The sequence below is a fragment of the Triticum aestivum genome, chromosome 7A, assembly GCF_018294505.1.
Source record: "Triticum aestivum cultivar Chinese Spring chromosome 7A, IWGSC CS RefSeq v2.1, whole genome shotgun sequence".
Classification (NCBI taxonomy): domain Eukaryota; kingdom Viridiplantae; phylum Streptophyta; class Magnoliopsida; order Poales; family Poaceae; genus Triticum; species Triticum aestivum.
In genome coordinates, this window is record NC_057812.1 from 325,483,700 (window position 1) to 325,506,852 (window position 23,153).

Consider the following 23,153-nt stretch of genomic DNA (forward strand, 5'->3'; position numbering starts at 1 on the left):
TTCTTAATATTGAAGGCAAGATGAAATATACCTTAAAATCTAGGATTGATTTGACACACCTAGGTATCAGAAAGGATTTGCAGGTGCAAGATGAAGGTAAACCATGAGATATGACACCAGCTGTGTATGTCTTGGACAAGGTAAAAAGAAAAGAATTCTGCAAGGTCCAGTCACGTGTGAGATTCCCACATGGATTTGCTTCCAACCATGAAAGGAGAGTTAATGCAGATGGAAACAAGGTACAAGGGTTGAAAACTCATGACCGCCATGTCCTACTTCAAAGGTTTTTACCTGTTATCCTTAGAGGATTGGGCCGCCCTGACTTATACAGAGAAGTTGCAGAGTTGGGACAATTCTCCAGGGAACTCTGCAAATAGAAATATCATGATAGATGCTTTGGAGCATCTTAGAGACAAGATACCAACTATCATATGCGACCTTGAGAAGATATATCCTCCAACCTTCTTTGATGTGATGGTGCATTTGGCTGTTCATCTACCCGATGAGGCACTACTTAGAGGTCCAGTACAGTATGGCTGGATGTACCCTATTGGAAGGCGGCTAGGTAATTTCAAGGGCTATGTTAGGAACAGCGCTGGACCTGAGGGTTCCATTGCAGAGGCCTACATTACTACAGAAGCATTGTCATTCTGCTCAAAATACATTGAAACAATAGAATTGTCATTCTGCTCAAAATACATTGAAACAACAGATGAGCTTAGCAAAGAGGTAGGTGAAGACAATCCTGAGCTCAATGTTTTCGATTGTTCTATTCGAGTTACAAGGAAGAGTCGACAAGACGACAAACCTAAAGGTTTGGACAATATGGTTTGGTATGTGTTGAATAACTGTCCTGAGATTCTACCTTATATCGAGTAAGTGCTAAGTACTGCATCTTATACATCATAATCTACTAAACTTGCAGCGCATTCTTATATATTTAGATGTTTGACGCGATCAATATGTTGTGCAGCATCTACAAAAAGGAGTTACTGCCACAAAATCCAAGAAACATTGACAAACTGGTTATGTCCGGATTTGCGAAATGGTTGAAGAGCCATGTATGCTCTTGAATTGTACTATCAATTTTTTTAATATATTGAGTACATAAGATGATCATCTTGTCTATTTTCTAACCATAGGTTAAGAAGATGCGGGAGGATGGGCAGGCAGTTAATGATGCCCTTTACGCACTAGCAATGGGTCCTGATACTCGGGCAGGGGTAAGACATTCTGAATCTTGCGTTGTTGGAGATGTGTGCTACAACACCCTTGCACACGACGATGGAAGGAAGACACAAAACAGTGCCATCATGAGCATAGATAAGTATGACAAAGAGACAACTGAAATGTATCCTAACATAACAGACATTGTTCAGTTGCAATATATCTCCAGTTTCGAGGTTCATCGGTGTGTGGTTCTGTTGTGCTGTCGTTGGTATAACCTGTTTTCCAGGATCACAAAACCTATAGCTGATGATTATTTCAAATCCATCAATGTCAAGGTGGCGTACCAGACCTACGAGCCTTTTATTTTGGCAAATCAAGCAACACATATATTTTTCTTGGAAGACACATTTGCACATAGAGACGACTGGAGAGTATTGCAAAGGTTTGAGTAGAGGAATTCGTTTAATGAAGTTGCACAACAAGATGATGCCCGCACTGCTCCTGATGTAGAACATTCCACAAATGTTCCTAATATCTTTGAGAACTATCACGTCAATGACGCTGGTGAAAAGATTGCTTGTCGGGCTGTGGACATAGGAGAGTTGACCAATAAGACACCAACGTTCGAGGACATTAAGGATGAAGAAGAAGATGACACTAGGGGAATTACAATTCAGACTTATACACATGGCAAAGATGTTGACGCTGCTACTGCGGATGATGATTAGATTGCTTTTGTTGTATTTGCCTGTCAGAAGACATTTTTATCTACTATGTGAAATTGTGTTTTCTATGACAACTGAAACCTGATGAACTTGTTGTTTAGTATTTTGCTATGAGAACACCACTTATTATGTATGTTGATTTCTGTTTGGTGATTGTATGACGACTAAAACATGATGACATTGTTGTTTATTTTTACTCATATTTGGCTGTGAAAATTTTATTAGGTGACATAGTTTGCTGTTGGACTACAATTTGCTCGATGTCTTTGAACGGGAACGAAGCTGACCCGACAGGGCGTCTGCTAATTTATTTATTTATTAGCAAAAGGGCCTCTGTTATTTATTTATTTATGAGCAAAAGGGGATACCCCCTGATTTCCGTTAATAGAAATCATTAGATGTCCACAACACTATGCCCAGCCTGCTAAATAGGTTTCATTCATTACAAGTTTCAGGAAAGTGCTCATGTCATAGCCAGTGAATACATCACGATGCTACATACACTGCAAATAAAGAGACAATCATCCTACAGAGCACATCGATTTTGCACATTATCTTCACAAGCTCTTTCATCTCCTCATTGCTGTCATGGCTGTTCAGCAGCTGTTGCTTGGCCATGATCAGAGGAACTGCATCTTTAACCTACTACTCTGCATCTTCCTCTTTTGTTGTTCCTTCAGTTACTTGTCCAACACTCCAACCTACTTGTATTGGGATTCCTCACTAACCAAATAATCAGCGTAGTTGCATTCCCCCACATCAGCAACATCCCAAAAATACAAATCACACGAATCTTCCCTTTTCTGCTCGAATCAAATTGGAAGATCATCAACCAAACAATTAAAAAATCAGCAACTGAAAGCAGTGGAACAACATTTAAACATATTATTACCCCATGATTCGGGCATTTGTAGAAGACTCGACCAGGGTTGAGAATTGTGGTAGATGTTGGGGAACGCAGTAAATTCAAAATTTCCTATGCACACGCAAGATCATGGTGATGCATAGCAACGAGAGGGGAGAGTATCGTCTATGTACCCTCGTAGACCGTAAGCGGAAGCGTTATGAGAACGCGGTTGATGTAGTCGTACATCTTCACGATCCGACTGATCCAAGTACCAAATGTATGACACCTCTGAGTTCAGCACACGTTTAGCTCGGTGACATCCCACGAACTCCGATCCAGCAGATTTTCGAGGGAGAGTTCCATCAGCACGACGGCGTGATGACGGTGATGATGATGCTACCAACGCAGGGCTTTGCCTAAGCACCGCTACGATATGACAGAGGTGGATTATGGTGGAGGGGGGCACCGCACACGACTAAAAGATCAACCGATCAACTTGTGTCTATGGGGTGCCCCCTGGCCACGTATATAAAGGAGTGGATGAGGGGGAGAGGCCGGCCCTCCTAGGCGCGCCCCAAGGGGAGTTCTACTCCCACCGGGAGTAGGATTCCCCCCTTCCATGTAGTAGGAGTAGCAGAGAAGGAAAGGGAAAAGAGAAGAGAAGGAAGGAGGGGGCGCGGCCCCTCCCCCTAGTCCAATTCACACTAAGCCTTGGAGGGGCGCGCAACCTCCCCTCTCTCTTTCCCCTAAAGCCCAATAAGGCCCATATACTCCCCGTTGAATTCCCGTAACTCTCTGGTAGTCCGAAAAATACCCGAATCACTCGGAACCTTTCCGATGTCAGAATATAGTCGTCCATTATATCGATCTTTATGTCTCAACCATTTCGAGACTCCTCGTCATGTCCCCAATCTCATCCGGGACTGCGAACTACCTTTGGTATATCAAAACACATAAACTCATATACCATTCGTCATCGAACGTTAAGCGCGTGGACCCTACGGGTTTGAGAACTATGTAGACATGACCGAGACTCGTCTCCGGTCAATAACCAATAGCGGAACCTGGATGCTCATATTGGCTCCTACATATTCTACGAAGATCTTTATCAGTCAAACCGCATAACAACATACGTTGTTCCCTTTGTCATCAGTATGTTACTTGCCCGAGATTCGATCGTCGGTATCTCAATACCTAGTTCAATCTCGTTACCGGCAAGTCTCTTTACTCATTCCATAATGCCTCATCTTGAAACTAACTCATTAGTTACATTGCTTGCAAGGCTTATAGTGATGTGTATTACCGAGAGGGCTCAAAGATACATCTCCGACAATCGGAGTGACAAATCCTAATCTTGGTCTATGCCAACTCAACAAGTACCATCGGAGACACCTGTAGAGCACCTTTATAATCACTCAGTTACATTGTGACATTTGGTAGCACATAAAGTGTTCCTTCGGTATTCGGGAGTTGCATGATCTCATAGTCATAGGAACATGTAAAGTTATGGAGAAAGCAATAGCAACAAACTAAACAATCATCGTGCTAAGCTAACGGATGGGTCAAGTCAATCACATCATTCTCCAATGATGTGATCCCGTTAATCAAATGACAACTCATGTCTATGGCTAGGAAACTTAACCATCTTTGATTCAACGAGCTAGTCAAGTAGAGGCATACTAGTGACACTCTGTTTGTCTATATACTCACACATGTACTAAGTTTCCGGTTAATACAATTCTAGCATGAATAATAAACATTTATCATGATATAAGGAAATATAAATAACAACTTTATTATTGCCTCTAGGGCATATTTCCTTTAGTCTCGCACTTGCACTAGAGTCAATAATCTAGTTCACATCTTTATGTGATTAGTTCACATCTCCATGTGACTAATACACAAAGGGTTTACTAGAGTCAATAATCTATTTCACATCGCTATGTGATTAACACCCAAAGAGTGATCATTTTTGCTTGTGAGAGAAATTTAGTCAATGGGTCTACCACATTCAGAGCCGTATGTATTTTGCAAATTTTCTATGTCTACAATGCTTTGCACGGAGCTACTCTAGCTAATTGCTCCCACTTTCAATATGTATCCAGATCGAGACATAGAGTCATCTATATCGATGTAAAAAGCTTGCATCGATGTAACTCTTTATGACAAACTCTTTTATCACCTCCATAATCGAGAAATATTTCCTTAGCCCTCTAAGGATAACTGTGGCCGCTGTCCAGTGATCTACTCCTAGATCACTATTGTACTCCTTTGCCAAACTCGGGTCAGGGTATACAATAGGTCTGGTACATAGCATGACATACTTTATAGAACCTATGACTGAGGCATAGGGAATGACTTTTCATTATCTTTCTATTTTCTGCCGTGGTCGGGTTTTGAGTCTTTACTCTACTTCACACCTTGCAACACAGGTAATAACTCCTTCTTTGACTGTTCTATTTTGGACTACTTCAAAATCTTGTCAAGGTATGCACTCATTGAAAAAACTTATCAAGCGTCTTGATCTATCTCTATAGATCTTCATGCTCAAAGTGTAAGTAGCTTCATCGAGGTCTTTCTTTGAAAAACTCTTTTCAAACATTCCTTTATGCTTTCCATAAAATTCTACATTATTTCTGTTGGAGTTATAACTATTAGGAATGACCCGCCCAGGAGGGGCCGGGTTTTACCTATGTTGATTCATGAAGCCCAAGACATCTCTGGAAGATGGCGGTTCAGTTAAGGGCCCAAGACCCAAAGGTGACTCAAGGCCCGTAGTGATAAACCGCCATATGTACATAACTTGCATTGTAAGGCAAGAATAGTTAGAAGGCCGAGCCGGGCACTGTTTGTGAGCCGGCCGGGATTCTATGAGCTGCAGGGGGCAGCCTCTATATATAAAGGGACGACCCGGCGGCGGTTCAGGGAAAGTAAGATCAGATCGAAAGCTAGGTCAAGCGGATTCTCTCCCTAGTAATCGAAACATAAGAAATACCACCTCAAACTGGATTAGGCTTTTACCTTCAACGCAAGGGGCTGAACCAGTATAACTCTTGTGTCCTTTGTGCCATTTTAACCCCTTTAAGCTTCCTAGTTGAGATTGCTCCACGATTAAGTCCTTCGACTAGGACATCTACCATGACAATTCCACGACAGTTGGCGCCCACCGTGGGGCCTGCGCCCGGTGGATTTGAGTTCTTGAAGGGAAACTTCGAAGGGCTCAAGGGATACGTTGTGGGCAGGATGACCAAGAGTCGTCGCGACAAGCTCTACATCGATGAAGCAGGCTGGGGCCCCGACGCGGGCTCAATTGAGCACGGGTACCGGGTCCCCTTCAGCGGAATCTAAGTCTTCATCGGCCAGATCGGCGAGCCAGGCCCTGAGCCGGACATCTGCACTGACATCATCAAGAAGGCTCAGCGCGCAAGACCCGCCCGGACTCTGCTCGCCATGAAGCGTGCCTTCGTGGGATGCCTCTATGGAGGAGAATTTTCTGAAGGATCTGTGTCTGGCGGTGAGACGGCCATCTACTTTGACGGTGGGTCGTCCACAGGTGAGATGGATTCATTGTACCAATTGCAAGATGCTGGGCTTGGGGGCTGTTCCAATGGAAGCAGTATTCTGGACCCCTTTGAGCCGCCAAGCAGGGCATGGATCTTCATGACTGGCACGCAACCCGTTAGAAACTCCACGGGTGCGGCAGTGATAACCTCCGGGTCAGCGGCGGCCGGGGCAGGAGGCCCTGCGCGCCCGCCGGCTTAGGTACTAATGGATCTCATGGATAGGATGACAACCCTATTAACTGCCGTGGTTAGCCCGGTGGATTAGGCTCAACATGATGCAGAAGTGGCACGGTTACGTGAGGAGGTATCACAAGCCAAGGAAAACCTAGCAGCGGAGGACGTCAGGATGGCCGCAGTGCGAGCGACTTTGGATGCTCGAGCTCAGCAGATTCAATCAGAAGCTTTCCAGCTTATGATGGATCTGAACGCATCAAATGAGGTCATGAAGAGAAGGCACCAGAAGGCTCAATCCCGTCTGCGTCTGACTTATGATCCTAGAAACCTCTTCCGCACACCCGTTGTAGGCCCTAGTAACCCGCCGGAGGTAAACCGGGTGGCAACGCCCGGGGCTGGGGCGCCGGTTCAACCACGGGTGATGGAACCTCCTCGTATGAATACTGCTCCACCTCCTCACGTACTGTAATACCCACGATGCGGCTATATCTCCCACGTGTCGGAGCACGACTTAGAGGCATAACCGCATTGTAGGCATGTCGCAATAGGGGTAATCTTTACACATCCCATGTACTGAATAAGAAAGGGATAAAGAGTTGGCTTACAATCGCCACTTCACACAATACATAAATATAGCATTATATCATCCAGAATACAATCAAGGTCCGACTACAGAACCAAATAAAGAAAGACAACCCCTAATGCTAGATCCCTGATCGCCCCGACTGGGCTCCACTACTAATCAACTAGAAACGAAACAACACAACGAACACGATCTTCGTCGAGCTCCCACTTGAGCTCAGCTGCGTCACCTGCACTGGTATCATCGGCACATGAAACTAGTTTTGGAAGTAAACTGTGAGTCACGGGGACTCGGCAATCTCACACCCTTGCGATCAAGACTATTTAAGCTTATGGGTAGGAAAAGGTATGTGAGGTGGAGCTACAGCAAGCACTAGCATATATGGTGGATACCTTATGCAAATAAGAGCGAGAAGAGAAGCAAAGCACGGTCGTGAACTGGAAGTGATCAAGAAGTGATCCTGAAACTACTTACGTTGAAGCATAACACAAGAACCGTGTTCATTTCCCGGACTCCGCCGAGAAGAGACCATCACGGCTACACACGCGGTTGATGCATTTTAATCAAGTTAAGTGTCAAGTTCTCTACAACCGGATATTAACAAATTCCCATCTGCCCCTAACCGCAGGCACGGCTTTCGAAAGTTCAAAACCCTGCGGCGGTATCCCAACTTAGCCCATCACAAGCTCTCGCTGTCAATGAAGGATGTTCCTTCTCCCAGGAAGACCCGATCAGACTCGGAATCCCGGTTACAAGACATTTCGACAATGGTAAAACAAGACCAGCAAAGCCGCCCGGATGTGCCGTCAAATCCCGATAGGAGCTGGACATATCTCATTCTCAGGGCACACTGGATGAGCCAGACGATGGGTTGGCATAGACCCTGGTTGCCTAGGGGGCGCCGGACATCGCTCAGGTTGGACCAACACTTAGAGAAGCACTGGCCCGAGGGGGGGGGGGTTAAAATAAAGATGACCCTCGGGCTCCGGAAACCCAAGGGAAAAGGCTAGGTTGTTAGTGCAAATGTAAAACCAAGGTTGGGCCTTGCTGGAGGAGTTTTATTCAAGGCGAACTGTGAAGGGGTTCCCACTATAACCCAACTGCGTAAGGAACGCAAAATCAAGGAACATAACACCGGTATGACGAAAACTAGGGCGACAAGATTGGAACAAAACACCAGGTATAAGGCCGAGCCTTCCACACTTTACCAAGTATATAGATGCATTAATTAAATAAGATATGGTGATATCGCAACAATAATCATGTTCCAACAAGGAACAAACTCCATCTTCACCTGCAACTAGCAACACTATAAGAGGGGCTGAGCAAAGCGGTAAGATAGCCAAACAACGGTTTGCTAGGAAAGAAGGGTTAGAGGATTGAGATGGCAATATGGGAGGCATTATATAGAAAGTGGTAGGTATCGCGGCATAGGCATAGCAATAGAGCGAGCAACTAACAAGCAAAGATAGAAGTGATTTCGAGGGTATGGTCATCTTGCCTGCAAAGTTCTCCGAGTTGACGTAAGCTTGATCCTCGTAGCATACTCAACGGGTTCCTTGAACACGAACTCATCTCACGGATCTACCCAAGACAAGAATACAAGCAAAAGAAACCACAATCAACCACGGTGCAATGCACAAGCAACATGATGCAAAACATGGCACGATATGCGGGATGTGCTATGCAATGCATATGCGTACTCCGGAAGGAAAAGATAGAACCAGGCCTCAACGTGGCAAACCAAGTGCGCCGCTGGAAAGACGAGTTGATTTCGGTCAAAATCGATATAAAGATCACCGGAATCGGATTCACGGTTTGCAAATGGCAAGCAAAACAAGAATGGCACAATCCTGCGATTAACAGCACGATGCCACCTACAATGCAACAAGAAACTAAGCTACTGCACTCCAACATATCAACAAAGCACATGGCAGTGATCTACTCAAGATGCTTGACAAAAGATGAACACTGAGCTACGGCTAATTCACAAAATAGCAGGTTCAAACAAGCATGGCAAAAGAGCAAAAGATAACAGCATCACAGACTTAGTGAAAATAACAACATGCAAAGAATTAATATCAGGAAGCAATGTTTAGAGAAAGCTAACAACATGCTTCAGGAATATATCATGGCAAAGAAAGGCATGGCATGTATCTACCCAAAGCATATAACAAAAGTCCCTTACTGACCATAAGTCAAAAGGGCACAGAAAACATAATGGCACCCATGTAAACATAGCAAGTTTCTTTAAGAGATTCAGACTTTGCAGAAAAATTGGACATGGCATAAACAGAGTTAGAAAGGCATGTTTGCGAGCTCGATGCACTCAACAGAAGGCATTGCATGACAAGCTAAGCATACACCTAGCAAGAAGACATGATCAAGAAGCTAACCATGGCAAGCAAAATCTCATAGCATACATGGATCAACTACAACAACCTTGGCAAAATTGATTAACACGTAAACAATCTGCCAGGAACATTTTATAGCAAAAGTAGAGCAATATTGAGTCATGCTAGGGCACTCCATAAATGCAAACAAAGGCATGGATGGATATAGCATAACAATATCTCAAAATCATCCTTACTGAACATGCTCAAAAGAGGCATGGATCACTCTGTAGCAACATGAAAACATGGCATAAAAAATAACAACAGACAAAAACTTGAAATTCTAAGTCCCTGAAATGAGCAACATCACGAGAGCTACTTTGCATGCTTGTGCTAGTCACCACAATGATCACAAAAATACATGGCATACACCCCTATAAATATGGCATGGCATATAACAAAACACATGTAGGGCTCAAGATCATACGAGGCACACAATAATCATGGCAAAAAAGACAAATGCTCATAATCTGATAAGAATGAGGAACTACCATTATGAAGCACTCTTGCAACAGCATTTTAGGCATCAAGATGGACTCAAACAAGCATGGTGGAATGGAACAAAATGAAGAGGACATCCTGACGAACATTTCGATATAACATGCATGCAAAACGGAGCTACCGATGAGGAGTTATGATGCGATGGACATGGCATGAAAATTACACAGATCTAGAACTTAGTGGAATTTTCACCTCCGCGAAAGTCAATGCGGGATGGAGCGGTTCCGGGACGAGCAGATTCGGGCACGGGGGAGGCCGTTTGGATCGCGGGATGGGTGGATCTCATCCACCCGCCCGGATCTGACCGGAGACGGACGCCAGCGGGGCGCGTCGGTGGCGATGGCCGGAGATGAAGGCGGGTGGCGCGGCGGCGAGGTGCGGCGGTGACGAGGCGCACCGGCGACCGGGCAGCGGCCGCGCTAGAACAGAGGCGGTGGGGAAGGCGCGGGGAGGCACTGGGCGAGTCGGCGGCGAGGATCCGTCGTCGGCGGCGGGGCGCACGACGCCGGAGGGGAAGGGAGCGTGCAGCGCGGCTTCGGTGGCGGCGCGGGGCGCGGTCGGGCCCGGCGCGGGCCGGCCGTGAGCTCCGCGGGCCGGCGGCGGCTGCGGAGGTGGGAGGAGGCGCGGGGGACATGTGGCGCCCCTGGATTGGCCAGGAGGCGGCGGCGGGATTTCGTCCGGCGGGCGCGGACATGTCCGGTGGCAGTGGGGGAGTTTTTTAGGGTTTTGTTTGCGCGAGAAAAAGAGGGGATCACCTATTTATAGGTAGAGCGAGCTAGGAGAGTCCAAATAAGGTGCGGTTTTCGGCCACACAATCGTGATCGAGCGACCAAGAGGATGGAGTGGGTTTGGATGGGTTTTGGGCCACTTCGGAGGGGTGTTGGGCTGCAACACACACGAGGCCTTTACGGTTCCCCGGTTAACTGTTGGAGTATCAAATGAACTCCAAATGGCACGAAACATGACAGGCGGTCTACCGGTAGTGAACTAAGGCCGCTTGGCAAATCTCGGTCCAATATGAGAACGTTTAACACCCGCACACGAAAAGAGGCAAAAGGAGGGCGCTGGAGGACATAGGAGTGTCGGATTGCAAAACGGACAACGGGGAAAATGCTCGGATGCATGAGACGAACACGTATGCAAATGCGATGCACATGATGACATGATATGAAATGCATGACACGCAAACAAATGACAAGGCAACAACAGCGAATAACTGGAAGACACCTGGCGCAACGGCCTCGGGGCGTTACAACACTCCACCACTACGAGAGGATCTTGTCCTGAGATCTAGAATGGCATCGGAGAGAAAACGGAAGAGAAAAAGATGAGGTAAAACTAATTTGCTTCTTTGACAAACGAGTGAAACCAAAGAACCTTGGAAGGTTGAACAAATTGAAAGAAAGAAAGCAATGGAGATGAATGAAGTTGAAAGCACTCCGTTAGGAAAGAGGGACAAGGAAGAACAAATTCGGGCAGCACTCCGGTTGAAAAGAGATGCAATACTTGATAAGACGAAAAGAACTTGAGCAAAGGGGCACAACACTCCGGTTAAATGGGTAAGCACGAAAATAACACGATCCTCACCATTCGAGATGATGATTGAGGAGAGCAACATCACAATGCCTCCAGGAGAAAGAATAGAAGATAGATAATTGAAATAAAAGAATGGAGAAGAAAATGCCAACTTCTGCCACAATTGAGCTTGAAAAGGCATCCTTAGGAGAAGGGTCGAACGGAGTTGTTGGAAAACCAACAACGAAAAGAGTAAGCTTGTAGTGGGCTTATGGAGAACATCTCAAAACTATGAGGTGAGATTCTGCCACTAATGGAACTAATAGATTGGATTGATATCAACAAGGAGACGAGAAACTTATTTCCCCGGGAGTATAAATGAAGAACTTGGGTCATTTATAAGCACTATAAATAGCAACAATCCTCGGGGAAGGTTTTAGGTGAAACATGACACAAGATAACTCCAATGAAGAGATTGATGGGTTTAAATGCCTCATTCTTAACAACATGTTAATCATCAAACATGAACTCAAATTATCAAGAATGACATAATGCCACCTCAAATGATATGGTAGAAAGAATTGCACTTCGGAATGCAAGAAGACGAATACTTGAAGTATAGCTTGACGGATCATAGCTTCGAGAGATATCTTGAAGAACAATTGAAGAGTGAAAAGGATCCTTGACGAACCACCATGTAGCCTCCATGAACAACTCCGGTAACAAAAGGAAAGAGAAATTGAAAACACAAGGTGAAGCCTTGCGATGATTTAGATGGAGCTTCGCGACGAGATAATGCATTAAAAACTTAAAACTCTGGAAAAGAAAGATAAACAAATGAAATGAAGAATTTTGATGAACCTCCGGAATAAGGAATTAATCACTTCGATGAAACAAGAATAAGAATTACATTATGCTTATCCTTCATCAATTAAATTGATGACAAGCAACGGATAGCATACAACTTATTCTGGTATAAAGGATTAAGAGAGATATAAATCAAACTTGAGAAGGTCTTCAATGAACCACTGGTAGGATTTGGAAACAACGAATGAATTGATATGATAAACGAAGGAAGAAGAATCTTGGAAGAACCACCGTAAGAATTGAAAATGAACGAAGAAAATAGATGAATCACCGGTAAGAATTAGAGAACGAATGAGGATATTTGAGGGGATTTACATACAACTGAAACGAAGAGATCACGAGCTGATTAGAGAATATTGAATGATGCAGCGGTAAGATTTGGGGAATGAGTGCTGAAAGCTGAGAATGAATAAACCCGAAATGATGGCCTACGGAGAATCAAACTGAAAAGACTCCTGAATTGCTCCGGATGGGTGAAAAGAATTCTCACAATCGAAAACAATTATGAGAGGATGGCGTCAAGCTAGAACCACACATTTCTGAGAGAACGGACGAAGATTTGAGAGAAACTCTTCTTCGGTCTTCAAATGTTGATAAAGACGATGCGAAACACTAACATGAGTCATTGAGATACTCCAGGATGAAGAATGGAAAGGTTGAACCAATGACGAAAAGAATTTGAAAGATTTTGGAGAAAGACATATGACTGATGATAATTCATTCTTACGTGAAACTTTGAAAACGATTTGAGAATCACTCCGGAAAGATTAGAAGAGTCAGGTAAGATCCTGGGAAAAGACCAGTGGGTTAGGGCCCACTCAAAAGAAACGTCATTGAATGATTCAAAAGATAGATTGCGCCGGTTGAGTTAAATGGCTTGAATAAGATAACAACCTCGAGATAGGTTGAACGGATCTTGAATGAAAGGACGAGCCTTCTGAGATATCTTCAACACTCCAGAACAAATGAATGGCGAGAAGTGGATGATAAAGAGGGGCACCGGCATGAGAAAAACATTTGAAACGAGGAAAAGGATATGATCAACACGAAATCTTGAGTGCATTCCACCGGAGAAGGAAAAGAAAGAAGAATGATGAGCTTGAAGCTCCATTAGAATCTTCATGAGAATCGCCGGATAAGAACATTGACGGAAAAGGAATGGAGAGGCTTCCCATCAATAAGATGGATACTTAATTCGGAAATCTGAGTCCTTGAAGAAAAAGGCTGGGAGGGAGGGAAAACAAAGGCAACTTGGAGACGGATGAAACGAACACCGTTGATAAGAACTTGAGTTGATCTTGCGGATGTTGGAAAAGATCGGATCCACTTGAAGAGACAACACGCCGGTTGATAAAGAATTAACATTACAAACTCGATGATCAAGAAGGATTAGTACTCCCATAGGAATATGAGAACACCACTTAGGAAATGTATGGAATAAACATTTGACTTTGAAGCAACTCGACTACCACAACTGAAAACAAAACAAAGGATTGGCTTGCAAAATAAGCCGGAACAAACATATGATAGAGATTTCATCCAAAGTTTTCGTGGTAGGGCCCACACGGGCTCGATCGTACAACACCATCATGTACAAGGAAGTGCACATGACATACAAAGCATCCCCGAGTCAGCATAGCCAAGGACTCTTTAAGACACAACGAGACCACTGTAAAACCAACTGTGGATAGGCGGACCACTAGACGTCGAACCCCAATATCATATCATGCATCTGTCTGAAAGATATCCTAGGAGCTACTTGAATTCCCAATTATAAACTCCCGAAACTTTCTAGTTATGCAATCAGGTGTTGGGGATACAGGGGAAGCATAATATCTCACCCAAACTAGCAAATCCTACATCCAGCTGTATCCATCCTTCAACACATAACCAAGAAACCTTCGGAAATCATTTACCTCAACCTTCGAAAAGCATCCGTTATACGAGTTATGGCAATACTCCCGAACTCCCGCCCCAGTACTAGGTGGCGTCGAGGTTATCTCACCAACAACTGCATAAAAGAGATTTTTGATGTCGGCGAACTCAGGTATTCCAGAACTGCAACGATAAAATTGTGACGACAACACCTCAGAGCTCAACTCCCCTGGACACTGCCACAACCCCTAAATGTCAGGAGGCACCAAGAAAAATGTTCTCGTCACAAGACCATCGGAACGATTCCGAGATACCCGCGTGATACTAATTTTTTTTTCATGAAATTTGAGAAGAGAAGAGTCAAAACTCTATGTCAGGATGCCTCACCAGAGCGATGAAGGGACCGAGGAGTAAAAAGAATCCTACTCTCTGATATATATAATCCTAAGACCCAAAACATTTTCTTCAAGACTCAACAACGCCAGCGATTCGATCAAGCAGGGGGCTCCTAAGTCGGGGATGGCTCTGATTACCAACTTGTAACACCCACGATGCGGCTATATCTCCCACGTGTCGGAGCATGACTTAGAGGCATAACCACATTGTAGGCATGTCGCAAGAGGGGTAATCTTTACACATCCCATGTACTGAATAAGAAAGGGATAAAGAGTTGGCTTACAATCGCCACTCCACACAATAAATAAATATAGCATTACATCATCCAGAATACAATCAAGGTCCGACTACGGAACCAAATAAAGAAAGACAACCCCTAACGTTAGATCCCCGATTGCCCCGACTGGGATCCACTAATGATCAACTAGAAACGAAAAAACACAACGAACACGATCTTCATCGAGTTCCCACTTGAGCTCAGCTGCGTCACCTGTACTGGTATCATCGGCACCTGAAACTGGTTTTGGAAGTTAAATGTGAGTCACGGGGACTCAGCAATCTCACACCCTCGCGATCAAGACTATTTAAGCTTATGGGTAGGAAAAGGTATGTGAGGTGGAGCTGCAGCAAGCACTAGTATATATGGTGGCTACCTTATGCAAATAAGAGCGAGAAGAGACGCAAAGCACAGTCGTGAACAAAAAGTGATCAAGAAGTGATCCTAAAACTACTTACGTTAAGCATAACACAAGAACTGTGTTCACTTCCCGGACTCCACCGATAAGAGACCATCATAGCTACACACGCGGTTGATGCATTTTAATTAAGTTAAGTGTCAAGTTCTCTACAACCGGATATTAATGAATTCCCATATGCCCATAACCGCGGGCACGGCTTTCGAAAGTTCAAAACCCTGCAGGTGAGTCCCAACTTAGCCTATCACAAGCTCTCACGGTCAACGAAGGATATTCCTTCTCCCAGGAAGACCCGATCAGACTCGGAATCCCGGTTACAAGACATTTTGACAATGGTAAAACAAGACCAGCAAAGCCGCCCGGATGTGCCGACAAATCCCGAGAGGAGCTGCACATATCTCATTCTCAGGGCACACCGGATGAGCCAGATGTCGGGTTGGCATAGACCTTGGTTGCCCAGGGGGCGCCGGACATCGCTCAGGTTGGACCAACGGGGGGGGGGGGGGGTTAAAATAAAGATGACCCTCGGGTTTCGGAAACCCAAGGGAAAAGGCTAGGTTGTTAGTGCAAATGTGAAACCAAGGTTGAGCCTTGCTGGAGGAGTTTTATTCAAGGCGAACTGTCAAGGGGTTCCCATTATAACCCAACCGCGTAAGGAACGCAAAATCAAGGAACATAACAACGGTATGACGGAAACTAGGGCGGCCAAAGTGGAACAAAACACCAGGCATAAGGCCGAGCCTTCCACCCTTTACCAAGTATATAAATGCATTAATTAAATAAGATATATTTTGATATTCCAACAATAATCTTGTTCCAACAAGGAACAAACTCCATCTTCACCTGCAACTAGCAACGCCATAAGAGGGGCTGAGCAAAGCGGTAACATAGCCAAACAACGGTTTTCTAGGAAAGGAGGGTTAGAGGCTTGACATGGCAATATGGGAGGCATGATATAGCAAGTGGTAGGTATCGCGGCATAGCCATAGCAATAGAGCGAGCAACTAGCAAGCAAAGATAGAAGTGATTTCGCGGGTATGGTCATCTTGCCCGCAAAGTTCTCCGAGTTGGCGTAAGCTTGATCCTCGTAAGCATACTCAACGGGTTCCTCGAACACGAACTCGTCTCACGGATCTGCACAAGACAAGAATACAAGCAAAGGAAACCACAATCAACCACAGTGCAATGCGCAAGCAACATGATGCAAAACATCGCATGATATGCGGGATGTGATATGGAATGCATATGCATGCTCCGGAAGGAAAAGATAGAACCAGGCCTCAACGTGTCTAACCAAGTGCACCTCTGGAAAGATGAGTTGATTTCGGTCGAAATCGATATAAAGATCACCGGAATCGGATGCACGGTTTGCAAATGGCAAGCAAAACAAGAATGGCACAATCCTGCGATTAACAACATGATGCCACCTAGAATGAAACAAGAAACTAAGCTACTGCACTCCAACATAGCAACAAACCACATGGCAGTGATCTACTCAAGATGCTTGATAAAAGATGAACACTAAGCTATAGCTAATTCACAAAATAGCAGGTTCAAACAAGCATGGCAAAAGAGCAAAAGATAACAACATCACAGACTTAGTAAAAATAACAACATGCTAGGAATTAACATCACGAAGCAATGTTTAGAGCAAGATAACAACATGCTACAAGAACATATCATGGCAAAGCAAGGCATGGCATGAATCTACTCAAAGAATATAAGAAAAGTCCCTTACTGACCATAAGTCAAAAGGGCACAGAAAACATGATGGGACCCATGTAAAATAGCAAGTTTCATTAACAGATTCAGACTTAGTAGAAAAACTGGACATGGCATAAACAGAGTTACGAAGGCATGTTTGCGAGCTCGATGCACTCAACACAAGGCATTTCATGACAAGCTAAGCATACACCCAACAAGAAGACATGATCAAGAAGCTAACCATGGCAAGAAAATTTTCATAGCATGCATGGATCAACTACAACAACCTTGGCAAAATTGATTAACACGTAAACAATCTGCCAGGAACATTTTATAGCAAAGGTAGAGCAAGATTGAGTCATGCTAGGGCACTCCATAAATGCAAACATAGGCATGGATGGAGAGAGCATAACAATATCTCAAAATCATCCTTACTGAATATGCTCAAAAGAGGCATGGATCACTCTGTAGCAACATGAAAACATGGCATAAAAATAACAGCAGACAAAAACTTAGTGAAATTCTAAGTCCCTGAAATCAGCAACATCACGAGAGCTACTTTGCATGCTTGTGCTAGTCACCACAATGATCACAAAAATTCATGGCATACACCCCTGTAAAGATGGCATGGCATATAACAAAACACATGTAGGGCTCAAGATCATACGAGGCACACAATAATCATGGCAAAAAATGACAAATGCTCATAATCTAATAAGAATCAGGAAGTAACATTATGAAGCACTCTTGCAACATCATTTTAGGCATCAAGATGGACTCAAACAAGCATGGTGCAATGGAACAAAATGAAGAGGACATCCTGACGAACATTTCGATATAACATGCATGCAAACGGAGCTACGGATGAGGAGTTATGATGCGATGAACATGGCATCAAAATTACACAAATCTAGAACTTAGTGGAATTTTCACCTCCGTGAAAGTCAACGCGGGACGGAGCGGTTCCGGGACGAGCAGATCCGGGCACGGGGGAGGCCGTTTGGATCGCGGGACGGGTGGATCTCATCCACCTGCCCAGATCTGACCGGAGACGGACGCCGGCGGGGCACGTCAACAGCGATGGCCGGAGATTTAGGCGGGCGGCGCGGCGGCGAGGTGCGGCGGTGGCGAGGCGCACCGGCGACTGGGACAGAGGCGGCGGGGAAGGTGCGGGGAGGCGCTGGGCGAGTCGGCGGGACAGCGGCGGGGAAGGCGCGTGGAGGCGCTGGGCGAGTCGGCGGTGAGGATCCGGCGTAGGCGGCGGGGATCCAGCGGCGGGGCGTGCGACGCCGGCGGGGAATGGAGCCGGGCGGCGCGGCTTTGGTGGTGGTGCGGGGCGCGGTTGGGCCCGGCGTGGGCCGGCCGTGGGCTCCGAGGGTCGGCGGCAGCTGCGGAGGTGGGAGGAGGCGCGCGGGACACATGGCGCCCCTGGATTGGCCGGGAGGCGGCGGCGGGATTTCATCCGGCGGGCGCGGACATGTCCGGTGGCGGCGGGGGATCTTTTTAGGGTTTCATCTGCGCGAGAAAAAGAGGGTATTACCTATCTATAGGTAGAGGGAGCTAGGAGAGTCCAAATGAGGTACGATTTTCGTCCGTGATCGTGATCGAACGACCGAGAGGATGGAGGGGATTTGGATGGGTTTTGGGCCACTTTGGAGGGATGTTGGGCTGCTACAGACACGAGGCCTTTACGGTTCCCCGGTTAACCGTTGGAGTATCAAATGAACTCCAAATGGCACGAAACTTGACAGGCGGTCTACCGGTAGTGAACCTAGGCCGCTTGGCAAATCTTGGTCCAATCCGAGAACGTTTAACACCCGCACACGAAAAGAGGCAAAAGGAGGGTGCCGGAGGACATAGGAGTGTCGGATTACAAAACGGACAATGGGGGAAATGCTCGGATGCATGAGATGAACACGTATGCAAATGCGATGCACATGATGACATGATATTAAATGCATGACACACAAACAACTGACAAGGCAACAACAGCGAATAACTAGAAGACACCTGGCGCAACGGCCTCGGGGCGTTACATGTACCAATGCCACCGGGTCATTATTCTAACCCTTTGGAGAATATGATCGCTGCAGCGGCACGATTGGCGGCTCTCCCAGCAGAGGGTGACTCTCTGACGGCGATTGAAACCCGAAGGGTCAGAGAACTCTTCAGATGGCTCTGGCGCAACAGGAGGCATATTCTTATAGTCGAGACAGGATTCATTCGACCCCTCGCCCAAGCCAGAGCCCGAGTTATAGCAGGCACATATATTCAGCAGCCGTTTCAAGCAACGTCTGGCACCGTGACCAGCCGTGCGGGCATGACCCGGCGCGTGATGGAGCTCCTAACTTGGTTGACCAAGACGGGATTTGCCAAGAGGTTGAGCGGGCGGCTCAACAGGCAGCTAAGCAGGCGGCTCAGTGGGCAGCTCACCGGTCTTTTCTGGTTCATGTAACGACCTCTATTGAGGTAGGCGTGACCACAAGGAGTGGAGGTGTCCCTTGCTTGGTACTGGCTCTACGTAATGAGCGTTTGCCCAAGGATTTTAAGGGGCCTCGAAAGGTGCCTAATTACACAACCAATTTACAACCAGGGGCATGTATTGAAAGCTATGAGATGGCCATGGAACTACTGGAGGTCAGTGACGCGGCAATGGCCAAGTACTTCACCATGGTGTTGGATGGAATGGCCCGCACTTGGTTGAAGGGGCTGCCACCCAGTTCCATTGGTTCATGGGCAGAATTAAAAGCCCGGTTTATTCAGAATTTCAAAGACACATGCAAGCAGCCCATGTCAATTGTGAATTTGACTAATTGTAAACAAGAGGAAGGCGAGTCCACGAACCATTGGGCGTGCCGGGTCAAAGGCATAATACATTCATCTGATAAGATGGATGCCGGCTCTGTAGTCTTAATGTTGGAGAAAAATTGCCGTTTTACGCCTCTGAGACAGAAGCTGGGGCGGCTCAAGCGCGATTGTAATGACATGGGCCAGCTAATGGCGGCTCTAGTCAAGTACGCCAACTCTGATAGTACCAAGGATCCCGAGTCTGACGATGAGAAGGTAGGAAAGGGGAAGAAGAACGACAATGCCAAGGGTCATCAGCATAACCCGGTGAATCAAAGAGGCAATAATAAGCGTAAGGCTGATGGTAGCTCGGAGTTTGTAGCTAACACGAATGCATAGGGAAACAATCAGAGACGTAAGGGGAGGCCACCTCCTCGGTCCGGCGGGTTAGGTCCCACTCTTGAGGAGCTGTTAAATGAGCCCTGTCCAAGGCACGGTACTCAGCAGAAACCGGCCACTCACCTATGGAAAGACTGTACGATCATGAAGGCTTTCAAGAACTCTAACATGTTCAATAGCAATCATGGGCCAGGCGGCGGCACAGGTGGCGGTGGTTTTCATGGTCAGAGCGGCAGTTCAAATTCCAATTTTCAAGGCTCTCAAGGAAATCAAGGTGGCTATAATCAGCAATCTGGCCAGGGAGGTCAGCAGCTGCAGCAATCTGGATACCAGAGCAATCCAAAGCAGTTGAATAGTGGAAAGTATCATGTGTTCACCACCAGTTTGTGCAGACGGGACCAGAAGCTTCATAAGAGGGTTGTGAATGCTATTGAGCCGACAGTCCCTCATTATTTGAGATTGTCGGAGCAGCCTATTCTATGGAGTAGGGAAGATCACCCTCCCTGGGTTGACAATCTGGGTCACCTGGCCTTGGTGGTGGCACCGCAGGTTGGTGGATATAAATTCACTAAAGTACTCATGGACGGAGGCAGTAGCATCAACATCCTTTATTATGAGACTTACCGTCGCATGGGGTTGACTGACAAAAATCTTAAGGCATCCAACACTGTTTTCCATGGAGTGGTGCCTGGTAAGTCGGCGTACCCAGTGGGTAAGATTGAATTGGAAGTAGCCTTTGGAGATGAGCATGATTCTAGGGCTGAGAAGTTAACTTTCGAGGTGGTCAAAATCAAGAGCTCGTATCACGCCCTGTTCGGACGACAGGCTTATGCCAAGTTCATGGCACGGCCGTGTTATGTTTATTTGCAGCTTAAAATGCCGGGTCATAAGGGCACCATCACAGTGCATGGGAGCGGAAGATAGCCTTGGAATGTGAGGAAGGCGATGCTGCTTATGTTGAGTCTGTTTGTGCAACAGAAGAGTTGAATTTCTACAAGGACAATGTTGACCCGGCGGACATGACGTCTTTGAAAAGGGCGACTACAGAACATGAGCTAGTGCTAAAGTTCAAATCGGCTGGTGACACCAAGTTTATCGATTTTGTTCCAGGTGACACATCTAAGCAGTTTAGTATCAGTGCTAATCTGGATCCCAAATAGGAAAGCTCGCTCATCGAGTTCATCCATGAGAATCAGGACATCTTTGCATGGAAACCTTCTGACATGACGGGTGTGCTGAGAGAACTCGCTAAGCACACTCTCAATATTGATCTAAAATTTAAGTCGGTCAAGCAGTTTCTTCGGCGGTTCAATGAGGAAAGGCGCAAGGCCATTGGTGAAGAAGTGGCCCGGCTCTTGGCGGCCGGTTTCATTATTGAAGTTTTTCATCCAGAGTGCCAGTGCTCCTGCTTAAAAAGAATGGCACCTGGCGTACGTGTGTGGATTACACAGACTTAAACAAGGCTTGTCCGGCTGATCCTTTTGCTCTCCCTCATATTGATCAAATCATTGATGCTACGGCGGGTTGTGAGCGTTTGAGCTTTTTGGATGCTTATTCTGGTTATCATCAGATCAAGATGGCAGTTAAGGACCAGGAGAAGATGGCTTTTATTACTCCATTTGGAGCCTTCTGCTATGTGTCTATGCCTTTTGGACTTAAGAGTGCCCAGGCAACTTATCACCGTGTGTGCCGAACTATCTTCACAATCAGATTGGGCGCAATGTTCATGCTTATGTGGACGATATTGTGGTGAAGTCCAGAGAGAAGGAGACCTTGATAGATGATCTGAAGGAAACCTTTGATAACCTCCGGGTCTACAAGATGATGCTTAACCCGGCCAAGTTTGTTTTCGGAGTACTAGCGGGAAAGCTTTTGGGTTTTCTGGTTTCTAACAGAGGCATCGAGGCTAACCCGGAGAAGATCAAAGCAATCACATCTTTGGCTAAGCCGGCGTGCATCAATGATGTTCAGCGTTTGGAGGGTCGTATTGCTGCTTTAAGCCGGTTCATAAGCCAGTTAGGTGAGAAGGCCATACCGCTGTATCAAATGATGAAGAAGACAGACGATTTTGTCTGGAGTGATGTTGCTAATGCCGCCTTTGAAGATCTGAAGAGACAGCCCACTGAGCCGCCGATCCTTGCTGCTCCTATTGATAAGGAGCCATTATTGTTATATGTGGCTGCTAACACACGCGTTGTCAGTGTGGCCATTGTAGTAGAGCGCAAAGAGGCTGGCAAGGAATATCCGGTTCAACAACCGGTTTATTACGTCAATGAGGTGCTCATTGAGTCCAGAAAGAGATATCCACATTGGCAGCCTTGCTTATGGGGTGTTCATGGCGAGCCGGAAGCTTAAGAAATATTTTCAGGGTCATCCCATCACTGTGGTTAGTTCTACTCCTTTAGGAGATATCATTCAAAATAGAGAAGCCACATGACGAGTCGCCAAGTGGGTCATTGAGCTTGGGCCTCATGGCTTAAAGTATGTGCCACGCACTGCTATCAAGTCTCAAGCACTGGTAGATTTCATCAACAATTGGACAGAGATGCCGATGCCTGAAGAGAAGCCGGACAACACATATTCGACTATTCATTTTGATGGGTCCAGGCAATTAGAGGGCTCGGGAGCTGGAGTTGTTTTAGCTTCCCCTCGAGGTGACAAATTTCGTTATGTGCTACGGTTGATGTTTCCCTGTACTAACAATGCAGCTGAGTATGAGACCTTGCTCCATGGTCTTCGGATGGCTAAGGAGATGAGCTTGAGCCGGATAAGGTGCTTTGGCGACTTAGATTTGGTGGCTCAACAAGTATCAGGAAAGTGGGATTCCAAAGATCCTCTCATGGCGGCTTATCGCCGTGAAGTTAATGCCATTGCTGGACACTTCAAGGGTTACCAAGTGGAACACATTGATCGCAGAAAGAATGAAGCGGCTGATGCTTTAAGCCGGCTAAGGTCTCAG